At 40.5% G+C, this 13,071-nt stretch overlaps 1 protein-coding gene across 2 annotated transcripts in view; it reads right to left on the bottom strand.

Moving 5' to 3' along the window:
• AGAP1 (ArfGAP with GTPase domain, ankyrin repeat and PH domain 1) overlaps nt 1-13,071 on the bottom strand; it is a 471,115-nt gene that overhangs the window by 135,612 nt on the left and 322,432 nt on the right. The gene's annotated exons all lie outside the window — the stretch shown is intronic.

Here is a 13,071-nt window from a genome sequence, read left to right on the forward strand (position 1 = left end):
AGAGTTTCAATAGAGTAAAGGATGACCATATTTCACTGTAATTGTCCATACATAATCTATATCTGTAGGCAACTCACTCCTAAGTTGCAAATACCATCTTCAATCCACTGAGTAATTAGACTATACATTTATCTTTCCAATATTGAAGACTAGTTTCTTAGCAACAAGAATGGCATTCTATTGTTCATCTGTCAATTCCTATGTAACAAGGCATGTGTGGTTCAGCAGAATGTGGAGATCTGAATGTATTAAACTTTGCCTCAGAATACAATTAATATACATAATTACTTCTTTCAGCAACATAACAACTTTAGGACATTGTAAAAGCATACATTTTAATGAATAGTTAAATGTTTACAATATCTAAATCGGCCTTTCTCAACCTTTTGACCCTGGAGGAACCCTTGAAATATTTTTCAGGCCATGGGGAACCCCTGCACATTCAGCCTCAAATATAGGCCAGAAGTTACAAATTTATTGTATTCATTTCATGTGTAGGCCTGTATATATGCATTAACAGTGTTCTTAAACTAAAGATAAAGAATGAAACTTACCTCTTTAAAGTGAAGTTGCCTGAATTTGAAATAACTTTTTAAACAAATCTTGATCTCCCAGGGAACCCCTAGTGACCTCTCATGGAGCCCTAGGGTTCCATGGAACCCTGGCTGAGGAACCCTGATCTAAATACTTCACTCTAATATTCTTGATTACTATGTTCAATGGTAACATTAGTGTTGATACTCTGCTAGTTCTAGTGCCTGCTCTGGACCTAGGAAGTCACAGCAACAGAAAGTTATAGCAACTCCCTTTTTTCTTCTGTGCTGTCAGAAAATCAGAGGCACTGGGTTAATGTTAATGGGCAAATGGCAATACTTTGAGGTATGTAAAAAAAAAAGGTATATATAACAGCTGTCAAAAACAGTAATTGCCAAAGGCATCTGATAACTCCAAACAGTGGATGTTATTCTGGGAATCCCCCTCTCATTTGTTCAGAATTTATCAGCACTTTTACTTCAAACCCATTAAGATTTGGGCACACAATTACAAAAATGAATTGTAACCAATAAATGAATCAATTTCTAATAAAAAACCCTCTAATCGTTAAGCACATGAGTCATATATATACATATATATTATTATTAATTTAATTTGTATGGTACTGACTCTTACCAGGCTTATTAACTCGCAAGACAACAGACAACAGAATAAATAAAATATCCAAGGAACAAAAAACTCTTTATACAAAAGTCAACAAAATATCATTTATCAATAAATACCAGTATAATAATAATAGAAAATAGAAAAACTATCAAATGATAGCAAATAATTCCCCAAAGTTCAGTTTTCACTGCCTTCCAGAAGGTCGCTACTGAGGGAGCCACCTAGCTTATAGGAAGAGAGCATCAGGGCCCCAATAAAAAAAATTCTTTTTGGCCTCAGCCTCCCTCACCTCATAGAATACACACAACCAACAAATTAGGTAAGAACCAGATGCATTTTAAGGATTTAATTTTAAATACTTTATAATATTAATATGCATATTAATTCTATTTGTATATGCAGAATGTTTCAAGGATTTGTATTCACTGTCTTCCCAGGACATCTGTTTTCCCAGCCAACTTGTATGCCCCTTTCAGACAGCTAGGATCCAAACTACGCAAGCCAAAGATTTTTACAACTTTGAGTCAAGGCAACAAACTCCTATTACAAGGTATTGCCTGCCCTCCTTTACACCCAGATGATTTCATCGCTCTGGGCATGTCTTTGCCTGGTCTGGGGAAGGAGGGAGGGAGAGAGAGAGAGAGAGAGAGAGAGAGAGAGAGAGAAAGAGATGGAGGAGATGGTAGTGGTGGCAATAACGTTCTGGGCAACATGTTTTCTAATACACCTACACCAACACAGATGGGCCGCAGGTACGTAGGGCAAACTACCAAGCACTGGTGATTCCCACCTTGATACCATGGCTCCTCAGTTTGCCACTGCCTTTTCTCAAGTAGCTCAGCTTTTTAGTTTTACAGGTGGTGCTCGCTTAACGACTACTCATTCAGCAACTATTTGAACTTACAATGGTGCAGAATGGGTAGTAGTTATGACCAGTTCTTGTACTTACATCAGTTGCAGTGTCCTGGCGGTCACGTGATTGCCATTTGCAACCTTCTTTGCCGGCTTTCTACAAGCAAAGACAATGGGGATAATGGCAGGAGGTTGCAAATGGCAATCACGTGACGTCCTCACATAATGACCTGTGGTGATTCACTTAACGATGGCAACCAAAGTGCCAGAATTACCATCGCTAAGCGGCATGGTTACGTGACGTTATGCTTTACAACTGCGTTGCTTAGAGATGGAAATTCCTGTCCCGATTACCATCGTTAATCATCTGCCTAATAGTAAGGAGCAAGTGAGGACTACCTGTACTTTTTTTATATCAAGAAGCAGTTCTTACACAATAGTCACAACTGAGCTGATGTGTATAACTGCATCATGCAAACTAAATCTATTTTATTGGTGCTTTGGTAACATATGCCTGAATTGTGCCAACTATATTCAGGCTGGTGTGGAAAGCACTATGGGAACTCCACATGACTGATATTTGCATTCACTGGATATACTGCTGCATAAAAACATGAGGAAAATGTTATATAGGCAGTCCTAATTATATAGGCAGTCCTTGCTTAACCACCACAATTGGGACCAGCAACTCTGTCACTAAGTGCCACAGCCATTAAACGAGACAGTACGTGACCAAGTCATCTTGTATGCCTCCTGAAGAATCTGTATAACGACCAAGTAGCAACAGTAAGAACAGACCACGGAACAACGGACTGGTTTAAGATTGGGAAAGGAGTACGGCAGGGCTGTATACTCTCACCCTAACTATTCAACTTGTATGCAGAACACATCATGCGACAAGCTGGCCTTGAGGAATCCAAGGCTGGAGTTAAAATCTCTGGAAGAAACATTAACAATCTCAGATACGCAGATGATACCACTTTGATGGCTGAAAGCGAAGAGGAACTGAGGAGCCTTATGATGAAGGTGAAAGAAGAAAGTGCAAAAGCTGGTTTGCAGCTAAACCTCAAAAAAACCAAGATTATGGCAACCAGCTTGATTGATAACTGGCAAATAGAGGGAGAAAATGTAGAAGCAGTGAAAGACTTTGTATTCCTAGGTGCAAGGATTACTGCAGATGCTGACTGCAGTCAGGAAATCAGAAGACGCTTAATCCTTGGAAGAAGAGCAATGACCAATCTCGATAAAATAGTTAAGAGCAGAGACATCACACTGACAACAAAGGCCCGCATAGTTAAAGCAATGGTGTTCCCTGTAGTAACATATGGCTGCGAGAGCTGGACCATAAGGAAGGCTGAGCGAAGGAAGATCGATGCTTTTGAACTGTGGTGTTGGAGGAAAATTCTGCGAGTGCCTTGGACTGCAAGAAGATCCAACCAGTCCATCCTCCAGGAAATAAAGCCAGACTGCTCACTTGAGGGAATGATATTAAAGGCCAAACTGAAATACTTTGGCCACATAATGAGAAGACAGGACACCCTGGAGAAGATGCTGATGCTAGGGAGAGTGGAAGGCAAAAGGAAGAGGGGCCGACCAAGGGCAAGATGGATGGATGATATTCTAGAGGTGACGGACTCGTCCCTGGGGGAGCTGGGGGTGTTGACGACCGACAGGAAGCTCTGGCGTGGGCTGGTCCATGAAGTCACGAAGAGTCAGAAGCGACTAAACGAATAACAACAAAACGTGACCGCAACCAACTTACGACCTCACTTCCACTGCAGTCATTAAGTGAATCACCTGCAGTCATTAAGTGAGACATCATGTGACCATGACTTGCAATTTTACTGCCAGCTTCTCCACTGACTCTGCTTGTCAGAAGCTGCCTGTGAAGCGCACAAACGGTGATCACGTGGCTGCGGGGATGCTGCGACAGTTTTAAGTACAAGGACTGGTTGTAAAGTTACCTTTTCAGTGCCATCATAACTTCGAATGATTGCTAAACAGGGCAATTGTACTTACCTGTACAATTAAAAGATTCAGGCATGGAAATAAAAAGGTCATGGGCTCTATGTTAGCTTTGTACAAGGATTTGACCCTCATTCCTCTGACCATATAAGTGAACTTTTGAGGCATTAATTTTCTCTAAAAGAGCTGTCATAAAAATATTATCTACAAAATCAAGATGAACGGAATTTAGTTGGCAGCAATCTAACACAAATTGGAGGGAGAGAGTTGAAAACCCATGGCTGTTATATCTGGTACTAATTCTGATTTTTTTTTTATTCTCCAGAGTCTCATGGGTGGCATTCTAAACATGGAGCAGGTTCAGTTGTGAAACATCTGCCCAAGCTCTTGCCTTTCAGATCAGATCAGCTCTGCTTAGCCAGCAGAGCTTGAATACCACTGGTGCTATTACACAAACACACGCACACACAGAATCTCTCATATGAAGACTTACACCTTCATTTTTTTCCCTATTCTTCTGCCCTTCTACATTAAGCAGGTAGATCATTAAGCAGGTAGATCATAATTTTACCATGTGCCAGAGCAGCACAGAATGGTTTAGCCTAAATGGTGATACCCAGAAGCAGGAGAGCTATACAAAAACTGTTTCTTGCAATATTCCATAACAGTCTATTCATCACTCAAGCTCTATAGCCTTACTTGAACTCATCTCTCTCAAAGAAGAAAGTCCAATTTTGGGAGTGGGTTAACACATCCAACAAAAATAGTTCAAAGGGAACTACTAAACAAGAGTGAACTAGGTTTAGAAGCAGAAAAGACCACACAGGTTTGTAGGTGTAAGGATTTTCTGAATCTTTTTCTTTCTCCTGGCCCTCCTTCTTTCACTCATTCAGGAGCAAAATACAGAAGTCAGAGTCTCAAGGCTTTTCCAAGAGTAAGCCATAGAAAGTAGTAAACAGGAAGATTTATAAAAAAAGCCAGAGAATTCTTTTTCTGTATTTGCCTTCCTATATCCTTTCGCATTAGGGTTATCTCAGGATGCTGAGTGAAAGGAGTAAGAAATGGCTGACGAGGATCTAGAGATTTCTACTAATCAAGCAAAATTGATCATTAAACTTAATTCCTAATTCTCATCTTAGGAAACTTCAATGAATAACTTTTCCATTCAGGGTTGTTGAAGCACCTCCATCCAACTCAACAGGTGCTAAGGCAGGTATTCCAACGAACCAAGGAACTGTAACTCCCCTTTTCTGGATTCTTATAACAAGGCTTGCAGAAAGGCATGGGTCTTGCCTGGAAAAATTAAGCAAGTATGCAGACCAAATAATGAAATACATTAATTTTCTACTAAAATCATGGAACATCTAAACTACTACAGCTGTAGTAAAATAGCTACATATTGCTACTCAGTGCTCTGAAGGCTACAGCCTCTTGAGAGTTTCCTTGACTCTCCCATTGCATGGGTCCTTGTTTTCCCTCCACTCACAGGGGTGAGTGGTCTGAGCAGCAGCAATTGCATCTTTAGATGTTCCATGAATACCTTTTCCTGTCACCTCTGGCTTAAAAATATGACAGGAAAGGGTATTCTATCAAACAGGTGAACATGAATCAGAGAAATGTCATTAATTGTAGCCTTCTTAGCAGACTATCCTTGAGATGCTTTCCAGGCTCCATACTTCCATAAGAATTTCAGCAAAATACTATTCTCCTTTGAAGGAAACACTGAAGCCCTATTTTCTTTCATCAAAGTAAATGGTAGGGAAAAAAATAAGGTGCAAGATAATCTTTTACACAGTACTAGAATACCAAAGGGGGAAAAATTACCACACAAAAAAGAAAAGCACTTTCAGTCAATACAGCCCTTTCAATTCAGGCTGTAAGATTTTCAATATATACATTTTCAATGTAGCCCTTTCAATTCACACCATGAGATTTTCCAGAACCTCAGTTCTTGGTCCTCTAGCATACATCTTCTTCCATATTCAGTAAGGAGCAAAGAAAAATGCCTTTGTATTATCTCAGTGCATTCAAAGCAGCCAAAAAGAGGCTTCTCCTGAACTTTATTCAACTCAAATCACCAAAGACTAGTGGGTGTGATAGTAACTTGGTTCACAACTGGCTGGACTGCACAATTTGTTTAGACATAAATTATGGCTTATAAGTCACAATAGCTGGGTTTACACAACTTGTAATCCAAACCCAAACAAGCCACATTGTGGCTCTGTATTTCACATAAAATCAACCATTGTTGTCCCAAAAATCTGCTCATCTACCAGGGGAAAAAAAATTGTGGAATTACATGTTCAAAGTAAGGCAACTGCATTTGTTTAAGGATACAAAATAGTTCGGAAGTTTCTTTTAAGGTCATATTATTTACACATATGAATCTATTCAGATGGGAATGCATCTGAACTATATAGTAGTTGGTGCTCAGAGCCATCTTTTATAGTAATGTCAAAAGGAAATATGTTTTTTCAAAACGGATAGTATTTCAGCAAGCCCTATTAGAGGAAGTATGATGGGAGCAAGTTTGGTCTAGTGGTTAAGGTGTTGGGCTAGAAACCAGAAGACTGAGAGTTCTAGTCCAGCCTTAGGCCTGAAAGCCGGCTGAGTGACCTTGGGCCAGTCTCTCTCTCTCAGTCCAACCCACCTCACAGGGTTGTTGTGGGGAAAATAGGAGGAGGAAGGAGTATTAGGTTATGTTCGCTGCCTTGAGTTATTTATAAAAATAATAAAGGTGGGATAATAAATGAATGAATGAATGAATGAATAAATATGATCTAGATATCTCATTAGAGAAATGGACAGACTGTTTCTTTGTGCAGAGATGGCTGCAATCTGTCAAGGCAAAAAGGCTATAGTAGGACCCGCTACAAAGTGGACTTTGGCTCAGCTTCACTTATTTCAGGGAAGCAAAATGGTCCTTCAATCCGCCAATTTTCCAGGAAGCTTGGTCTGTAGCCTATAATAATTCTCTGATTTTGCCATTCACCCCTAGATTTTCAAGTCTAGGGGTAAGGAGATCAAATGCTTTTGTGAGTCCTCAGCCAATCAGACTGCTGCACACCTTTTCCTGCTTGTTTCCACAAGTCACAAGACAATTCAGAATCCTAAGAACAATCCGCAGTGGCAGCAGCAACCTTGATTTCCAGAATGACTGGATCTAACAGGACCAAACTACTTGAGGCTTTCATACAGATAGGATCTTCTATGCAATATCTGATACTTCTATTAACTAGATTTATTCAAAGAACTGTATAATGAATCATAGAATTGGAAATGACTATAGAGGTTATCTTGTTCAGAGCAAGACCTACAAGACTTTCAGTGAGGGGGAACTTACCATGAATAGCAGTAGCCTATTCTACTGGTTGAGAGCTCATACATTCCTGACATCTTGCCTGAAGCTAATTTCTTGCTAAGTTTTAACCCATTCGTTCTGACCCTGCTTCCTGAGGCAATAGAGAGTAAGTCCTTTCTTATTCTGGGTGGATTTGTCCAAAGTTCCTGGAAACAATATCGCATCCGTCTTTCATTATTTTTCTCTGTTTCTGTTTCCTATACGTGTCCTTTTTTTCTCTTCAACATTTTAGAGAATTTTGCGTATATCTGCACTATTTTTAGATTTCTTCCATTTTCCTCCTTGTAGGAATTGTTTGTAGTTGTGACTTCAGTATTTAATTTAGTAGGATTTAGCATCCTTCTTGGACAGTTTTCACCTTCAGGTTTTTAAGCTATTGGATCCAGCCTATCTCCCCTCAGAGTTCATCAAAATCTGTTCTTCTCCAGTCCTGTACGCAGGTCTGACTCTTCTCAGTTCCTCTTCTGGAGGAACAAATTAAAAACAACATAATCATTTTCCTTACTTGGCTCAAATCTTTGTCTCCTTCATGGTTGTTAAGATATATCCATGCCACACCACTCCTGTTTGGTAGGATAAAAAACTGAAAATCGGAAAACTCGTTTACATCTTTTGAGAACTTATTGACAGGAGCACTATTTCACACTGCCTGAAAGACAGGGTCATTGAAGCATATTCTGTCTGAGGAAAGTATCACCAAGAAGTACAGTATTATGGTTCATTCTCTTTGGAGTGAGACAGCCCTCCCACCCAATATCAACAGCCCTGCGGAGAAATATCCTTACAGAGAAGATCTGAACAGCTACCATTTGAACATCAGAGCATATAATTATGAAGAATTATAATTCACATGTATTTACCAGCGTCTACAGCTTTTAAAAGGTAAAGGTTCCCCTTGACATTAAGTCCAGTCATGTCCGACTCTAGGGGGCGGTGCTCATCTCCGTTTCAAAACCGAAGAGCTGGCGTTTCTCCGTAGACGCTTCCGTGGTCATGTGGCCAGCATGACTACACGGAACGCTGTTACTGCCCGCCGAAGTGGTACCTATTAATCTACTCACATTTGCATGTTTTCGAACTGCTAGGTTGGCAGGAGCTGGGACTAGCAATGGGAGCTCACCCCGTCATGCAGATTCGAACCGCCGACCTTCCGATTGGCAAGCTCAGCAGCTCAGCGGTTTAACCTGCATTTATTTCAGAAACATTTGAATCTAGGACATCTGTCATATCCTGATGCATAGAATATCTTTTGTGAAAATCACAAAAGAAATTTATTCACATGAGTTTCTATTCCCTGAACTAAAAATGGGGGTGGGGAGTAAGTTTGGCTTGCTATAGTAGTTTTTGCCTGGAGTTGAGAAGCACTATTGTTTTCCTATCTGAGAGACAGGGTTATCTTTCCACCAGGAGAAGCATTTTAAGATTGATTCTTACTACAAACTCTAGGAGTAGATGTCCCGAGTTCTGCTTATTTGACTCAAAGAATAGAAATTAATGGTAAGATGAAACAAAGTCAAACAGTGATGAAACAAGAGAAGAGACATCTTGAGCGCCGTTGGCGCTCAACTAAGGACAAACTCGATCAAACACAGGTTAGAGCTGCCATTAGGGACTACCTTGTGGCAGAAAGGGTGGTGAAGCGACAGTACTTCTCCGCCCTTATTGTGTCCGCAGATTGCTGCCCTGCAGCTCTGTTTTGGGTGACACAAGCCCTCTTGGGTAAAGGGGGCCTGGGGAACCTTTTACAGGGATGTCCAGAGGAATTTGCTCAGTCAGACAAAATTGCTCCGATTTGCTCGCAGTTGATTGAGAAGGTGGTTTTTCAACAGTTTCAGAGGACCTTGGATGGAATGGATTATCTGGATCCTTTTTAAGTCAGGATTCAGACGCAGGTATAGGATAGAAATGGCATTGGTTGCGCTTCTGGATGATCTCTGGTGTGGGCAGGATGGTGGTAGTGTGTCCATCCTTGCCTTACTTGACCTCTTGATAGCTTTGGATACTATCAACTATGGTATCCTTCTGGATTGACTCAGAGGACTGGGGGCGGGTGGCACTGTGTTGTGCTGGTTCACCGGCTTTCCCCAGGTTGATTCCAGCTGGTGGAGATCGAGGAGAGATCCCACCCTCGTCCCCTACTATGTAGGGTGCCACAGGGGTTGGTGCTCTCTCCTCTCCTATTTAACACCACCTACATGAGACCGCTGGGTGAGCTCATCCGTTGCCATGGGGTGAGGTATCAACAGTACGCTGATGATACCCAATTGTACATCTCTGCTCCTCGTGAAGTAAGCGATGCTGTGGACGTCTTATCCCAGTGTCTGGAGGCTGTGACAGTCTGGATGGGGAACAGGCTTCAACTGAAACCTGGCAAGACTGAGTGGCTTTGAGTTTTGAGGCCACCAGTCTGGGTTGATACCACTGTTGGTAGTGAATGGGGTTGCACTGCCCCAAAGCGACCCTATGCACAACTTGGGGGTCCTCCTGGACTCACAACTCCTGCTCAAGGAGCAGGTGGCAGTCATGGCCAGGAGGGCCTTTGCACAACTTGGTCTTGTGCACTAGTTGCATCGGTTCCTGGACCTAAAGGCCTTACTCACAGTCACTCATGCCCTGGTCATCTCCCAGTTGGACTACTGCAGTGTGGTCTACATTGGGCAGGCCTTGAAGAGTATCTGGAAACTTCAGCTGGTGCAGAATGCAGCAGTGTGGGCAGTTATGTGTATTGAGATGGGTAGTTATATGAATTTGATTAAATAAATAAAGTCTCTTGATTTTGACCGTATTACTTCTGTGGATGTGATTGAGGATTGCATTTGCTCTTTTTGCAGCTGCAACACATAGTTGGCTTATGTTCAGTTTGTGATGCACCAAGACATTTTTACCTGTACATTTTGGGTGTACTATTGCCCAGTATGGTCTAACCCCATTCTATACTCATGCCTTTGATTCTTCCTACCCACATAAACTATATTTTTCCCTGTTGAAATCTCCCTTTTTAGTTTCTGCTTATTTCAGCTTGTCAAGATCCTCCTAAATCTACAGACTGTCCTTTAAAGTGTTTGAAATCTTCCCATTGTGTCTTCTGCTAATTTGATAACCTCTCACCAGCATAATTTATGTTACTTGTCTAAAATGGACCCCTATAATATGCCACTTGATAACTCTTCCTAGCTTGATGCAGAGCTATTGACATAGCCATCTGCTCTAAGCCCCATGCAGCTGGGCAAGATCAAGAAAAAAGGAACTATGCAGATGTCAGTAAGATACAGGGAGTCCTCGCTTAATGACTGCCCTGTTTAGCAAACATTTTGAAGGTACAACCGTGCCCCCATGGTCATGTAATCGAAATTTGGGTGCTTCACAACTGGCAGGCATTTACAACCGTTGCACAGTCACATGATCACCATTTGCACACTTCACAGCCAGCTTCCAACAAGCAGAACGAATGAGGAAATCGGCAGTAAAATCGCAAGTCGTGGTCATGTAATGTCTCACTTAATGACCGTGGGTGATTCGCATAACGGCTATGGCAAAAGTGAGGTCGTAAGTCCAGCGCAGTCACGTGCTGTCTCCCTTAACAACTGCCCTTTATGTCTACTCCTATTTATACTGGTTTTGGAAGTTGTGAATAGGGATGTAAGAAAAGAGGATAAGATAAAAGGGATTAAGATAAAAAGTGAGACATAAATTATGAGAATTTGCTGATTATGTGGTATTGACAATACAAGAACCATTGAAAGGGGTGGAGATATTAATGAATAAATTAAAGGAAATTGGTTCATTGGAGGATTTCAGAATTAATAAACATAAAACAAAAATACTAACAAAAATATGGGGTTGCAGGACCAAACAGAACTGATGACTAAAACCAGATTTAAGATAGATAAAAAAGTGAAATATTTAGTTATTATCTTAACAAATACGAATTGTACGTTGTATCAAAATAATTACATTAAAATATGGAATGAAGTGAAAAAGGATTTTGTCAGATGGGAAAAATTACATTTATCTCTATTAGGGAGAATTGCTGTGGTAAAAATGAGTATCTTACCAAGAATGTTATTTTTATTTCAAACAATACTGGTACTAACTATGGGCTTACCATTTAAACAATGGCAACAGGAGATGTCAAAATTTATTTTGGCAAGGAAAAAAACCTAGAGTGAAGAATAAATTTTTTTGTGATGCAGAAGAGTGGGGAGGTTTAGTCCTACCAAACTTAAAATTATGCTTTGCAGCATCTTGTTTAGTTTGGGCAAAGGCATGGCTAACACTAAGGGATATAAGATTATTAAATTTAGAAGGTCATGACTTGAAATTTGGGTGGCATGCCTATTTGCGTTATAATAAGGTGAAGGTCAATGCGGCTTTAGAAATCACTATATTTGGCGTGCCATTCTAAGAATCTGGAATAAAGATAATCCCAGAATATGTCCCAAGATACCTCTGTGGGTATCTCCACAAGAATCCTTTCACAGAAAAGAGATGATGGGTAACTATAATTGGTTAAGATATTTGTTGGAATATCATCAAGGGGACATTAAATTGAAAACTAGAGATTTGACCGCACAAGGTTTCAAGTTCCATTGGTTTCTATATATGCAACTAACAGAAAGATTTAAAACTGATAAGAAATTATATAAATTTGAAAGCGATAAAACTATATTTGAAACAGAATTATGTTCAAACACCTTGTAACTAAAATGTACAAATTATTGTTAACACTGGAAATGGAAGAGGAACTAGCAAAAGATTGTATGGTTTTTGTTGTTTATTCATTTAGTCGCTTCCGACTCTTCGTGACTTCATGGACCAGCCCACGCCAGAGCTTCCTGTCGGTCGTCAACATCCCCAGCTCCCCCAGGGACGAGTCCGTCACCTCTAGAATATCAGATTGTATGGTAAAATGGGCAAAAAATTTTCAGTATAACATCCAACTTGAACAATGGGAAAATATGTGGTTAAAGGGTCTTAAATTTACAGTATGTTATAACCTTAAAGAAAATTTCTGTAAGATGATGTATAGATGGTATTTGCCATCAGATAAACTTCCTAAAATATATAAAGGAATGTCAAACTTCTGCTGGAAATGTAAAAGACATGAAGGAACCTTTTACCACCTTTGGTGGTCTTGTAAAAAAGTTAAATACTAGATGGACATACATACAACTATTTGAAAGATTTTGAAAATGGACATTCAATTGAGACCAGAAATTTTCTTACTGGGGATGATGGACATACACCTAGAAAAAGCGCATGGTACATCTACCTACCTACCTACCTACCTACCTATCTATCAATCAAATTTATATCACTACCCATCTCCCCCAAAAAGGGGGACTCTGGGCAGTTCACAATAAAATCAACAATTAAAACCATAAAAATATAATTACAATATCAACAACCAGTATAAATAAAAAATAAAATAAATACAGAATCCAAGGAGTGAAGATGTCATTCTTGGGGAGGGCTCTATGATACCAACCAACCCCAGGAGGAACTATTGCCTCTCCCACCCCAAGCGAGGCGGCAGAACCAGGTCTTCCAGTTCTTCCGGAAGGCTGGGAGTGAAGGGGACTGCCTCACCTCCAGGGGCAGAATGTTCCAGAGGGTGGGTGCCACTGCAGAGAAGACCCGCCTCCTGGACCCCTTTACTTTATTATATGTCAGTGGCTGCAAGACTGCTTTTGGCCCAACACTGGAAAGACCAGGCATTACCCACAGTTGAG

Source organism: Candoia aspera, chromosome 1 (genome assembly GCF_035149785.1).
Source record: "Candoia aspera isolate rCanAsp1 chromosome 1, rCanAsp1.hap2, whole genome shotgun sequence".
In the NCBI taxonomy this organism is placed as follows: Eukaryota; Metazoa; Chordata; class Lepidosauria; order Squamata; family Boidae; genus Candoia; species Candoia aspera.